General features: G+C 28.6%; 2 protein-coding genes across 3 annotated transcripts in view; one reads left to right on the top strand and one right to left on the bottom strand.

Moving 5' to 3' along the window:
• The window catches only part of Rhogef64c (Rho guanine nucleotide exchange factor at 64C), a 142,448-nt gene that overhangs the window by 56,113 nt on the left and 71,726 nt on the right, over positions 1-14,609 (bottom strand). The window lies entirely within an intron of this gene.
• LOC141535952 (uncharacterized) overlaps positions 11,199-14,609 on the top strand; it is a 72,260-nt gene continuing 68,849 nt past the window's right edge. For both annotated transcript variants that reach the window (XM_074256135.1, XM_074256133.1), the window contains exon 1: positions 11,199-11,350. The gene's annotated coding sequence lies outside the window, so the exon portion shown is untranslated. The remainder of the gene's footprint in view (positions 11,351-14,609) is intronic.

Here is a 14,609-nt window from a genome sequence, read left to right as displayed (position 1 = left end):
ATTTATAAAATTTTTATTACTTTGAAAAATTAAAAAAGTCACTATGTGACTGCCGTGACTTGTAAACTATAAATAAAAAAAAATGTTGCTTTATTAAATAAGTACTTTTGTTAAATTGCACTGTACTTTTTTAAATATTGATGATTTTAAAGATATAAGCTCATCCCGATGTTACACTCATCAAGAGCTTTCATTTGAATACCCATATGCATTTTTCATATATTTTATAAATATCATATATATTAAATATATAAAATATATGAAAAATGCATGTGAGTACTCAAATGAAAGCTCTTGATGAGTGTAACATCGGGATGAGCTTAAAAACATCAGTATTTGTATGTATATAAATTTTTTTTTAATTTTAAAAATATTAAAAAAAAATAATTTTTTTTTTAATAACTTTCAAATTTTTCAACCAACTGCCTCAAAACCTTGTATTAATTTTTGTGTTTGTTAATCCTCGCTTAAGTGCATTTTTGAGAAACAAAATAAAAATATAATTGTTTAAAAAAAAATTACAAATATTATTTTTATAAATTTTAGTATTGTGGACCAAACTGTGATCGTAAAAAATTACCAAGAATTCAAAATACCTTTAAATATAATTTAAGATGTTATCACGTAACATCTTCGACTGACTACCAGCTAGTAAAAAAAAATAAACTTTAGTGATATAACAGCGTACAGGTAATGTAATTCAACAAGACACAGGGCATTCAAAAATAAAAAACCGATTGTACGATGGTCAAGAAGATTGAAGGTTACCGCTCGTAATATTATTCAGGGCACACGCCGTAAGGCGAAACGATATATTATCCGTATTGTCCTGACAATATTAAAAATATGATAATGTATTCGTTAAATTTAGAAATGTGGTAAAGAATAGAATCCTTCAGGCTTTCAGTTTCTATGCTTTTATAAATTTACCCGACATTCTTTCGGGAAAAAAAGAAAAGAATAATTGACTGTTGACTTTACAATAATGCTGATGATAATAACGATGATTTGTTGTTATTTGTAATAAGTGAGTTTATTTTTAGCTGGGATAAGAGATCCTAGATATTGTATAGAATAATCTGCTCGCAAAACGAATAGAAAGGAATTAAAAGAATTAAATGAAAGAAGCTAGAGAGTAAGAAGTAAGAAGTTGAGTACTGAAATGAGGAGTAGGAGGAGGCGGATAGAAAATATGGCCATGATATTTACTGGCGCAGCCTCCACGTGAAAGTGTTCTCTGTACGCGATATAATACGATACGCGACTCTCCTCCGTCTTTATGGAGGAACTCGGATCATTTATATACGGTTGTATATTTATATACACCAGAGGCTCGTGCAGAAACACCACTGAGATGTAAGAATTACATACCAGGAAAATTCCATCTCAAATTAGTCAATCTAATTGTAAACAATCTAACTCTTTTATAATAATTATTTTATTATTTCATTTTAATTCAATTTTGTTTCTAATAATTATTATCATTTTTTTTTTTTATTATTATTTCACTTATTTCTGCGAATCTGATTAAACAAATCAATCAGTTAATCATTTTAAATTCTTAAAATTAAATTTTTAAGGTCGCAATTTTATTTATTTTTCTTATAATATTTTTTTTAATGATTTAAGTGATTTTCGAAAAGATTAGTCAAGTATCTAGTGATAAAATAATTTTTTTTTTCTGTTTTAAAGGTTGGTAACACGGAAAATGACGTACATAGATGGCGCATAGATAAGCGCGCGAAATTTAAGCAAAGAAAAAATTTTTTATTTTAATTTTTAAGGAGATAAATTATTTGAGTTAACAAAATGCAACAGTTATTCCTTAATTTTTAACATTTTGGTAAATATAAGTCCATTCTGATGTTATGCTCATCGAGACCTTTCATTTGAGTACCCACATAAATTTTTCATATATTTATATATATTATATATATATGTATATATGAAAAATATATAAAAATGCATGTGGGTATTCAAATGAAAGCTTTTGATGAGTGTAACATCGAGATGAGTTTATATTTTTAAAAAAGTCAATATTCAAAAAAGTACAGTGCAATTTAATAAAATTTATTATTTAATAAAGCAAAATTTTATTTGTTTACAGTAATGATTGTTTACGGTAATGATTGCAAGGTTGCTATTAAAAAATTAAACTTATAAAAGAAAATAATTTTATAGATTTAAAGCTATGCATTAATAAATTTCCGGAAGAAATTAAAAGCAAGTGAATTAGACAGAAGATAACTTAGTAGAGTGTAGGTGGGAAATTGAGAGGAAAAGTCTCCGACAAGTAACCAGAGTGAGATACAAACAGGAAGGGGTTGATTCCGCAGCGTGCTTATAAATGCTAGGAAAGAGTATGTGTATAATACAATATAATGAAAAAATAACGCATGCATTCTTGGTGAGGATTTTTTTACCGGTAGACAACAAACTAATGTTAATTTATATAGATATATACATTTATATATAATAATAGTGAATCCGTGATCTTGAGTGTGCACCGTTGAATAAGTCGTGTGAATTTTTCTCACCGTTGTTATACGGCAGATAACAGACCGCGAGTACACAGCAACAAAAGATCCACTGAAATTATTTTCACGTAAGAATCTTTAGTAGAAATAAAAAAATTACTCTGCAATTTAATTAATTATTTCTCGTAGTACGAGTGCAGCGCAATTAACGTTTTCACTGCTCTTGGATTTGGTGCATAATCGCTTCTTTCCTATTTTATTTTCTACTTAATTTTTCTGTTTAGTTTGTATAAGTTGGTGATTAGAAGGTTAAATTTAAATTATACTACTTTTCTGGTCGAGATCGAAATTAAGGAACACGTGTGTAAAAGTATTATTGCAAATCGATGCAATTATCGGGTTCAGGAAGAGTTTGTTGGAAAAGTAACAGTACCGTTATGTTTATCCTATGATTCAGCATCGATCGTAGGTTGACTTTATCTCACACGCCATCGGGTTATAGTCCTCTTATATGTGTGCAGATATAAATAGATGTGTGTATAGATCACATGCATCAATAGTTGATATAGTTGAAGTCGATGGAGATGCAAACAAGCTTCAAGATGTTGCAGTTTTATTTATGGGAGCTCATTAAGTCATCAGAGACCTGAAGTCTGAATTTTTTTTATCGAACACTTTAGTCGTTGTTTTTTTACTTTTATTCTAGAGAAATATTCTTGAAACAAGAAAATTAGTTGAAGAGTTTTATATTTCTTTAATGAAGACGAAAAATTTTTGAATTATTTATTTATTTATTTATTGGATTTATATGCCAAAAAATCTGAAAGCAAAACTACTACAAGGAAAATAATAAATTTACTGGGACAAAAAAAATTTTTTGAGCCAAAAAAAAATTTTTTAAGCCAAGAATTTAATTGATTTTTATTGTTAAATTTTTTTTGTTGACTTACACTAATCTTTTTATCAATGTAGCTTAAGAATTTTCCTAAAGAATTTTTTTTTGGCAAAAGATCTTTAAGTTGATAGTTTTTACGCAGAAAAATAACCCAAAAATGCGATAAATTTATTAATTTAAGCCGCAATATTGTTGATTGACAAGTCACCCTATTTTTAAACACATTAATTGACATTTTTTAGATTTTAAAAAATTTTCTTCACCAAAAAAAACTTTACACTTTAAATAAAAAAAAATTTCTCAAAATTAGATCTAAAAATTTTGCAATTACTGTATTCTAAAATTATGTAGCTGCTAAAAGCCTTATTAAAGCTCCAACATGGATTGGATACACAAAAAAAAATATTTGTTAATTTAGAAACAGTTTATCTGTCACAATCATATGTTTAAATGCAGCGTAGGTTTGACATCAGAATCAGAAATACAAATACATATACACTTTGTTTGGGCGATACCGTTAAACGTGTCACCCACCTTTTTCATTAAATGTATGTACTATATATATATAATGCTAAATAAGAATGCTGTATATATAACAATCGCGAGAATAACAACATTTTTAACGACTAGTTGCGGGTTTTTATTTATTTTAATGGACTCCAGACTGTAGTCTCTCCTTATATTGTCTGTCGTACCATATCGAATGCCTTTTATTTCATTACGCGTCCATCCTTAACACTTTTAGACACTCCTTTATGTCAGATAAATAAACCGTTCAGTTTTGTTGAGTTCATTCGTGGATTTATTGTCGAAATATATTAAGCTGATAAAAAAAAATTAACTTAATTCAATAAATTAAACTCAGAAAAAAAATTTTAAGAGAGTTTTATAATTTTAAGTCAAGTAGAAAAATTAATTAAAAAATCTAAATTTTACATTGCCAAGATTTAGTATTAGAATATTTTCAAATTTAAAATAAAAATAAAAAAAAAATTTTTTAGCTCTAATTTAATAAATAAAATAAATTAAAACTTTCGGCTAAATTTATTATTATTTATTTTCTACTTTTTAATTTGATTTTTTTTTTTTTAGTTCTTAAAACTATTATTTTTATAATTTTTCGCTTCACTACAATTCACACTAAACATCACTTTGTTCTACTCCAAGATAAATATAGACTCGATACAGTTATACGGAAATATAATATTAGTCGTAAAAATTGTTAAATCAACCGATAACCGATTAGATGTATTAAATGATATTTTGCGTATCTATAGTTTATTTCACGGCTTATTTTGACGGCAGATATAATTTAAATTTTACTGCCATTGAGTCTGAATTTGAGAGACTAATGTTTGCCAAAATAAAAAATCAGGCAAAGTATTGCCTACGGAAAAGTAATAAGCAATAGGATATACATTAAACGTTTGTATTCAGCTCTTTCCTTGTATTTTGCCTTTCGCCGCGACGAATATATAAGAGTCTGACTATAATAAAAGATTTGTAGAAAATAATTCCGGGTTCATGGCTGTGGGATGTAACCACTAGTCACGCGATTCACTTGATCGAGAAATAATTAAATTCAATTTCAGATATAAACCTTCTGTTTTTTAACGGGAACCAGATCTGTTTCAATTCACTGGCACGTATCTTAAAGTTCATCTTCGATGAATTTGATCTATTGATGGGAGGATAGATATGTTTTTTTCGATTGCTTCTTATATTATAAAGGGACTTGTTGTTACTGAATTTCTCATTGCGCAATTGTAAAATCTAAATGTGAAGAAATAGATGATGAATTATGATAAAGTTCGATTGAGTTAAAAGGAAAACACTAATCATTTATGTAACAGTTGAGTTTTGTTGGGAAATTAGAGGGTCTGATGTAAGTTTGGACATCGAAAAAAAATTACTTGGTTAAAAAAAAAATTCATTTTCTCAAATAAAAATTTTATATACTACTATATTTATTTATTGCACTTTATTTTTATTTTTTTAATTAAAATCGATGAAATAAAAATAAATATGAAGTACACACTGAAAAAAAAAATTCTTGACTGAAGTGTAAATTTTCTTGAGCCAAGAAAATTTTTTCTTGCTCCAAAATAATATTTGTTTTCCTCAAAATTTTTTTTGCGCAAGAAATTTGATTTTTGTGTCCACAAATATCGAAATATCGCAAAAATTATTGATTAAAAAAAATAAACGCGATCGAAGCGCGCAATTTAGTTTCCTAGTGAATGAAATTTAAATGAGAGATCTCTAGTAGATCGTCCAAAAATTCGGTTCTTTTTAAAATTAAATTTTGCATGTAATTAAAAATGTCTTTTAAGATTTTGGTGGACTTAATTTCAAAGTAAATAAATAAAAAAATTCTACCCTGATAGCCAGCGCTTTCTCAGTAAGTGTTGACTCCCAGCAGTTACGGTTAAGTTATACATCTAGTTGGCGGTAATTCTTCACTCAACAACAGTTGTAAGCAAATTGACAGAAATCTACGGCCGCAACTTGAATACAAGTTAACAATCAAACTTGTAGTTAAATTTCCTTTCAACTTTACTACAATTTGAAGGAAATACTTGTACAGCAAGTTTTGACGTCTATTTGCAGAGTAAGTTATAGGTAACTAATAGGTAATCGCTCGCTTTGCCAACTCTTTCCGTCAAGTTTGCTTCAAATTGCGGACGTAGATTGACAGTAAGTTATAGGTAAGGTGGCTATCAGGGTAAATTTCTAAATTGTCGACAATAAGGCTTACAATTTTATCTCAAAAATATTAACGGAAGATATATAATTTTAAATTTCAATCTTATCAATAATCGTAACTCTAAATTACTCTTAAGTCTTCCGTACATACAGTAATATTATTCTTAACTACCGACGATACACTCTCGAAAGTTACCTCTAATGATAAACTACTACTCAGCACAGTCTACCTTTCCGATACTGACTCAGTAAAATTCTCGATTTCCCGCAACCTTCAGCCTTCTTTCAATTCAACACTGATAATACTTACTTTCATTTAATTTCTCTGAATTTCTATTCAATTGAAATGTCGCTAATGAATTGGCCTTGTTTTTTATTCATCCATTGGGATCTTTCCGGTTGGGACGACGACACTTGACCCGAATCCAAGAAAATTTTTCCATCCGTAAGGTAAAATCCATCATAAATATATCCGAATAAAAGCATAAATAAAGAGCTTGAGAATTCGAGATCAAACGGTAGCAAGTGACCTTATAATATAATCCATAAGCATCTTACGAAGTACAACAGGACGGAAAACTTTTCAGTTCACTTTAATATGCACAAAAAAATTCCATCGATATTCTATCATCAATAACTCCTTATTCCTTCTCTTTATGAATACATTATTGAAGAACGTTTTAGTTCATTTCAAATTTATTTCATTAGAAAAAAAAATTGCGGTCTTTTCGTATCAATTGCAAATCTTTCTTTTTTTTTTTTTTTGCGAGTAGTAAAAATTTGGAAAGCGTTAAATTGAAGTTGAATGAAGGGAGAGATTGAAGGACGTGAATTGAATTGCGGCTATTCGAACTATGTCTTTCTACATACACATTCTATGCATATCCAGTTGAATGTATGCATGTAGGTGCATAAGTTGTATTATACAGAACCTCGGTGATAGCGTGCAATGGTTACTTTCTGGGAAGCATCGTAACTGCTCTCGTTAACTGAATTTGGCGAGGGGTCCAAATTGAATTAGTAGACGATTCTTGGGTTATTCACGGCTACCACACTTCATTTTATTACAAACAATTGACACTTTTAAATTATGAGGCGTTAATATTATCCTTTCCATAAATTGCAAATTTATTTTATGATTATCTGTTTGATTAAATTATAGATCAAAATTTAATTGAATTATATAGCAATACAGGTCTACACGTTTACAAAAAAAATCACATAAATAAAAAAAAATATAATGTTAATTTTTTGGAGTAAAAATACTGATTTGAAACACTTCAACAATTTTTAATCAATATAATTTTTATAAATTTTCACTAAAATTTATGAGATAAAAAATTCAGTTCATTTTTTTCATCATTCATAATACCTTTTCACACCAGTTTTTAATTTTCTAATAGAAATTTTTTCCAGTCTGAGTAATAGTCTAAGAATTACTACATGCTTCACATTTCCAAAATTATTTCGAATAAAAATTTTGATTTTTTACTGATTTAATAACAATATTAAAACCAACGATTTTATTCCAGTCCAAGAGACTCTAAAAATTTATTAATTATTTTTGTCCTCGACATATTCTTTCTTTATTTAAAAATTTTTCTATTAAATATTATTTGTATTAATTTAAAAAATTTTTACCAATTTACATTTGCATGTTTTTATGTTATCAGTATTTTCTTTGTGATTTTAAGAAAAAATAGATTTTATAAATATTATATTTAATTTCATCAAAAGAGTCAAAATTCAGCGAAAACTCCTAGCTTGATAATTTCTGTATAGAATACCGTCCAGAATCCCGGGATATTGATATCAAAGCTCTGAGCATCCTTTGAACCGACTGTTGGTCCAGAAATCCGCACAGAGTTGAAGTAAAAGGTTGTAGAGCGAAGCGAGGAGAACTTATACGTTTTATAGGGACTTTTAAAATCTCGGTATACTTCAGCCATCTTAGTTTGGCCCCCCCAAGTCTTGTTCGTCTGCAAAAGAACGATCTCCCCTTCCCAAGTATTAACATTCCTTTCGCTTCGTCCTTGTCCAGTCTGGAGAACACCGCTCCAAAGTACAGAGCTAAAAGGCTTTACGCTTAAAACTGACCGCTCTGTACACATTATAATACACATAAAATCAACCGCGACATCGACTACAACCACTGGAGGACACATCGCTATTTTCCCGGCTATCGGATTACCTTGAGCCTTTTTTACTCTGGAGGCTGGAGGCTCCAGTTGAGTAAGGAGGACCAAAACAAGCCTCCAGGCTACTATCATTCCGATAATCTTTTATTTTTAGGGATAAAAATAAAACACTGATACTGATACGCATCAATACGTCCTTAAGGACTCGTTGTTGTATCTTTATCTTTATCTAGATTTTATTGGATTTGTGTGTTCATTTTATGCACAGGATACCTATAGGTATATTAATAATGTAATCACCGCACCTACTCAAGCCAACTCCGTAAATGGGAGTGGAGCATCAGATCAGAGAAAGTGTGCAAGAAAGATACTGATATTGTAAGCTTTCTTCAAAGAGAATATAGAATAAGAACACCCACTAAGATTTAATCGTCGAGTTACGCCAAATTTATCTTTAGCTCCGCATTTATAGGCTGGGATTATTTTGCTTTCAGAGTTTTGTTGGTTTTGGTTTTTGTTTGGAATTTTTAAGTTTATTTTTGGATAATTTTTTTATTAAATGCGCTTATTTTTATAAAAAACAGTCAAAATTTGTGTTGAAAAAATTTTATATCAAATTTTTAACACTTTTTTGTGTTAATTCAAGAAAATTAAAAGTATTTAAATACTTTAGATTTTTGTTTTTTTAATTAAAATGTGAATTTTAAATTTTACAATTCTTATTTTTTTTTAATTTACTGAAAAGAAAAGAATATTTTTGATCTAATAACAAAATGATTTTGAAGAATTAAATTATTTAAAATTCTTAGATTAAAATATTTTTGAGAAATTTTTTATCTGATTTTTGAAAACTGTTAAAAAAAATTTTTTTCTAGTTTAAAATAGAAAAAATAACAAATTTTTATACTTTAAATTCTAAAACGTATTTGAGACTTATTTTTGATGGGACAAAAAATAAGAGAAATCGGAGAATTGTTGGTATTCTTGAAACAAGTCAGTAATATATCTTGAATGAATGTCACCTTGTATTTTATACCTCGAATAAGGAATAGTTGAATAAAATTTTTATTTATTTATTTGGTTTAAAAATAATAAAATGCTCCATAAAGTTTTCAAAAAAAAAAAAAATCTATTCAAAAATTCTAATCTAATAAAATATTAAAAGAGACTTTTAAATTCTAAAAAATATCCTAAAAAAGTCAGCTTTAAGGCTTCATTTCCCCGAGCCAAAAAAAAAAATGATTGCGATGATGAATCATAAGTCATGAAAAAAAGGCTTTCACCCTCGGTTTAAAATTACTCGTTAAATTCCTCTTAACCGCAGTCGAATCTTTCCCTAAAAAATAAACAAAGCCCAGCAAGAGCAAAAAATAAAACTCGACAATCATAACTCCAACAAAAAGACATTTTGTAAAGAGCAAGAGGGTTATTGTTAGCGGTCGATTGTCGTCAAGTCAAACAAATAACAAGAGCAAACCTTCATTGTGCATGTACACATCCAAATATCCAAATTACTGGCTCCGAAACCCACAGCCTTCATCACTGCAACCAGGAGTTTGCTTTAATTTCAAAATAACAATTAATGGTATCAAACTTTTGATATTACGACGAAGCTATTGGTCATATAAAAATTTTTTTGAATAAAAATTATTAAAAGTTTAATTTTCTAAAAAAAATGTCTCGTAATTTTTTTTAGGACCAATAAGAAAGCAGCAATTTAAAAATGAAGATTTTTATAATTATAAAAAATTTGAATCATTAATTATGAATTTTAATTTTGGAATTTTGGTAAAAATTTTAGTCGTAAAAAATTCATAAGGCAATTTTTTATGAGAAAATTTAATTTCCTACTTTTGTTGTAAAAATTTTTTTACAGGCCGAATAAAATATTTTTCTCGTGAGATCTTGAAATAAAATCCAAAATTTCTAAATTTTGGGAAAAATCATATGCTTAAAAATGCACAACATACAACTCCCCCCTCAGCGCCTGTTAGTCTCCCCCCTGGCAAAGTCTCTACCTTAGTTAACCTGCCAGTGGCGGCAGCACCTGGGGCATAACAAACGGAGATTGCTTTAATTTGAATAGTCCCAACGCGGGCTTTCTATTGGCGGTTTCTCCTCTACCTTAACTCTGATTGGCCGCGGATTAAGCCTTAAATATTTCTTGTTTTACGCTCGACGGGCAAGCACACGCTATTGTGTATAGTTTAACTCCACAGTGCTCGAACTGTGGTGATCGTGTTGTGCTGCTTCAGTTCAACTTACCTCGGCCCCACGAACGGCCGGCGGACATTTTGTACGCGGGTGCCCGCGTTTGTAAAAAAAACCCCGGAGTTGTATCGATTTTTTGGGAATCCCCGATTTTTGGAATTCTGTTTTTCACTTTAGAAAGTCAATTTTACAATTGATTTTTTGGAACTCCAATTTTAAAGTTTTATTTCATTCACAGACAACTTTTTATCGATCGTTTGTTGTTAATGTTTGTTGCAACTCTGAATTGTAAAGCTTGTGTTGGTTTTTTGAACTCCTGACCGTTGGTCTGGATACCCGTTTCGCGGATGCTGGAATCTCTTAAGCGCCTGCGCTCTTTAAGCATTTTTAAATAAACTAAAACCGCTGGACCGGCTGAAGACTGTGCAATATATATCTGTGAGGATATAATATATAATATATGTGTGTATGTTTGTTGTAACCGTTTTCTCGGATTGGCGATCTTGCTTCTTGCTTCTTGCTCATCTTCAGTTCCTCTTCTTTAGTCTTTAGTCTTTAGTCTTCGGTGCTCGCAATTTAAAGTTCGTCCAATGGCGCTTTTCAGATTTAATGTTAATGTGTTTAATGGTTAAATATAGTTGGACCCCTGCGACACCGATTTAATTAGTCAGCGATTTCGAGGAATTTTATTTTTATACTTGGTGAATATTTTGTGATTGTGGGTTTTTTTTTTTTTTTTTTTTTTTTTTTTTTTTTAATTATTGTAATTGCTGTTTTGTGATTGGTATTTTTGTTTTCTTGTGATTAATGTTCAGTGCACTGTGATTGCTTGTTAACATATTAGTGTGTCACGGTGTTTTATTGATTATAAAATCTGGATTATACGGGGGAGTCGGCTTTCAATTTGTTGGTTCATAGCAAAGGTAAACATTTTTTTTTATTTGCTCTTTAAATTATTGTGGGAAGAGATTTAATTTTAAAGTATCATCAAACAATAAAAAAAAAATTTTTTTATTGAAGCAATTTACTAAAAAATTTTTAAATAACTCTTTTGGTTATTTAATTAATAAAATTAATTATTGTATTATTTAAATTGAAATCATTTAATTTATAAAAAAAAATATTTAATTTTTAATTTTTGCTTTAAGATCAGAAATTTTGGTGACATATTTTTTTGCTCCAATTTATTGTTTTTAATATAAATTAAAAAAATATTTAAATTATTTATAAAATTTTTTTATTTTCTCCATTTAAAATTTTTTTTAATATTTTGTTTTTTAATTTATAATAAATTATTTAGACAAAAATTTATTTGTTTTGGAGTAAGTAATTATTTTTATGGGATAATATAAACTCTAAATTTTTATTAACAGCAATAAAAAATAATTACTTCATAAAATATATCTCAACAATCAATAATTTCAACTTAAGTCACAATTAGAATCATCAGCTCTAAAATAACTAACAAAATTAGCCAAGTGATAAAACATAGGGTAACTTTAAATGACTATGATAAATATTTACGAGCCCAACTAACTAATATTTAATGACAAAAATATTTAAAACCACAAAAAAATAAATTCAAAATAATTACTATGACTCTCTTCTTGCATAATTGACAGTAATGTCAAAAAACTATTTAACCAAGCGTTATCATAGATCTCCGAACTATGATCTACGATATAGGCTCTCAGGGAGGCGTTGACATAAACGACTGTTATCTTTATTCTTATTGAACATTTAATTACAATAAATAAAATCATCTGGATATAAAAAAAAATTTTATTTTATTTTATTCATATATTTAATTCAAAATTTTTACTGAGTTGAAAATTTTCAATAGATTAATTTCTTGTCAAAAAAATGTTCATTTTTTTTTTAAATAATTTTTGTCATCATCTATATTATTAATTTATAAAAACAAAAATTATAAACTGAATTAAAAAATTTTTAATTTTATTATTAGAATACTTTCTCTATTTATTTAATAATCAAAATAGTAGCTCCTATAAATTTAATTAAAAAAATTTTTACAATAAAAAGCAATCTTTACGACAAAATAATCTCCGTGTAATTATTATAAAAATAAAAACTAACTCCAAAAATTTATAATTAATTTATTAGTAAGATAACTAAAATTAAAAAAATTAATTACTGAAAAGTTTTTATCACAAACTTGGAATAAATATTTCCAATATTTCCCAAGACCGAGCTCCGACAAAGCGAGAAGAAATTCCCACCGATTAAAATTAATTAAAAAAAATAAATAAGAAAAATTTAAAAACACATGACTTTTATGGGAATGTTTTAAATATCAACCGATTAAAAATTACGAAGACACTTTTACACATTCATAATATATATATAAAAACTTTTATTTCATAAATGGAAGAGTAAGTCCCATTAGACGTTTTTATGTTTATTTATTTTGGTCTTATATAGTCTCGGTAGATAACCGGTGACTTCCGTTAAGTAAGTGGTCATTAATATGCTAAGATATGGAGATGATATTGAAGATAGTTCAGAATCAATCACGTATAACTGTGCGATACCACTTAGACCGGTGTACTGTGTATGTAGTCCGTAGTGTAATGTAGATATAATACGCACATTACACGTATGTATGTGTTCGAGGTATAAGATACAAGGCGTTTAGTCGCAAGCAGTGCCACTAGGTTTCATTTAGTCGCGATATGTGTGTAATGCTATAGGTACAGCAAACGAGGAAGCTGATAAACTGTGGAACGGGAACAGGATTGGGATCCGCATTATCATTCCTATCCTTCACTAACCATACATATATTCATACATTTATACATTCGTCGTACGGGATGGGATATAATATACTGTTCTAAGGAAATTATTGTAGTGTAATGCTGATAACACGTTCTGGAGAGTATGTATGATTGGTATTACTGTAATCATTACATGTAAAAAAAAATTTTATTTTGCTAAATATTTTTTAAATATTTTTTAGAAAAATTTCTTCAAATAATTAGGAGAAAAAATTTTCAATCTTTTTCGTTAAATTTCACTGTACTTTTTTAACTATTGACATTTTTAAAGATATAAGCTCATTTTGATGTTACACGCATCAAAAGCTTTCATTTGAGTACCCACATGCATTTTGATATATTTTTCATATATACATATATATATAATATATATAAATATATGAAATACTGATGTGGGTACTCAAATGAAAGGTCTCGATGAGTGTAATGTCAGGGTGAGCTTAAATTTTTAAAAATATCAATAGTTCACAAGATACAATGCTATTTCTTAATTATTTATTTTAAATGCTAATATTTCAAAATTTATTGCCACAAGGACTATTTTAAAAAATTCCTGTGTATAGAGGATACTTATGAGTATTAGGAACGTTTTTACATAATTTCTAATAATAATCTCGAAATTATAAAACTAATTAAAAAAAAATTAAACTACAATTTTTGATTAGTAAAACTTAAAATTCAGTATCATTATTAAATTATCTCTTTATAAATATAAATTCTCAATAATAAAAATTTAATCGCAAACATAAAATAGATTTATACAAAAATTCTTCGACTCTAAACTAAAAGTCGTCGTATTTACTCGAAAAATCTAATTGAAGTAATTTATGAGTATGAATAAAGAATTCGAAATATGTAATAAAGTAACGGTGTTATGAGTACGGCGACTCATGAGCGAGGTTGTTATTAAATTTGGAGACGGATTTGTTATAAAAAATGCAAATGAGCTCGAGCGGAGCAGAGTCGAGATAGTAAAAAATGTTTTATAAAAATATATAAAATATAAAATAAAGCGGGAGGCAATCGAGCGCATTCTTGAGCTCGCGATGGAGGGTCTATGTGTTTTTAACGCGCGAACGTTGAGAGGAGTTTCAAGGTTACATGATCCGCCGGCGAGTCGTCGCTCGAGGTCGTGCCTCGCAAGATCTCCGCCGTGACTTTTCTTCTCGCTGAGGAGCGTAGATGGTACAGAGCCACGATCGCGTACTACGGCCATCCTCTTCTTCTTCTCTTCTTTTCTCTTCTTCGAACATTACAGTACATTACATTATACATTATTCTCATATCTACTGCGAGCGCTTGTGCTGTATATATCCATATACATATACATATAAATACATATATACTACGAGAGCTTGGCTCTTTTCAACAATAACGATATACCGCT

Source organism: Cotesia typhae, unplaced genomic scaffold, assembly GCF_013202065.1.
Source record: "Cotesia typhae breed Kobodo isofemale line unplaced genomic scaffold, CoteBio_Ctyphae scaffold_152, whole genome shotgun sequence".
NCBI lineage: Eukaryota > Metazoa > Arthropoda > Insecta > Hymenoptera > Braconidae > Cotesia > Cotesia typhae.
Note: the sequence above shows the minus strand (reverse complement) of the source record. Positions and strands in the feature narration are given on the sequence as shown.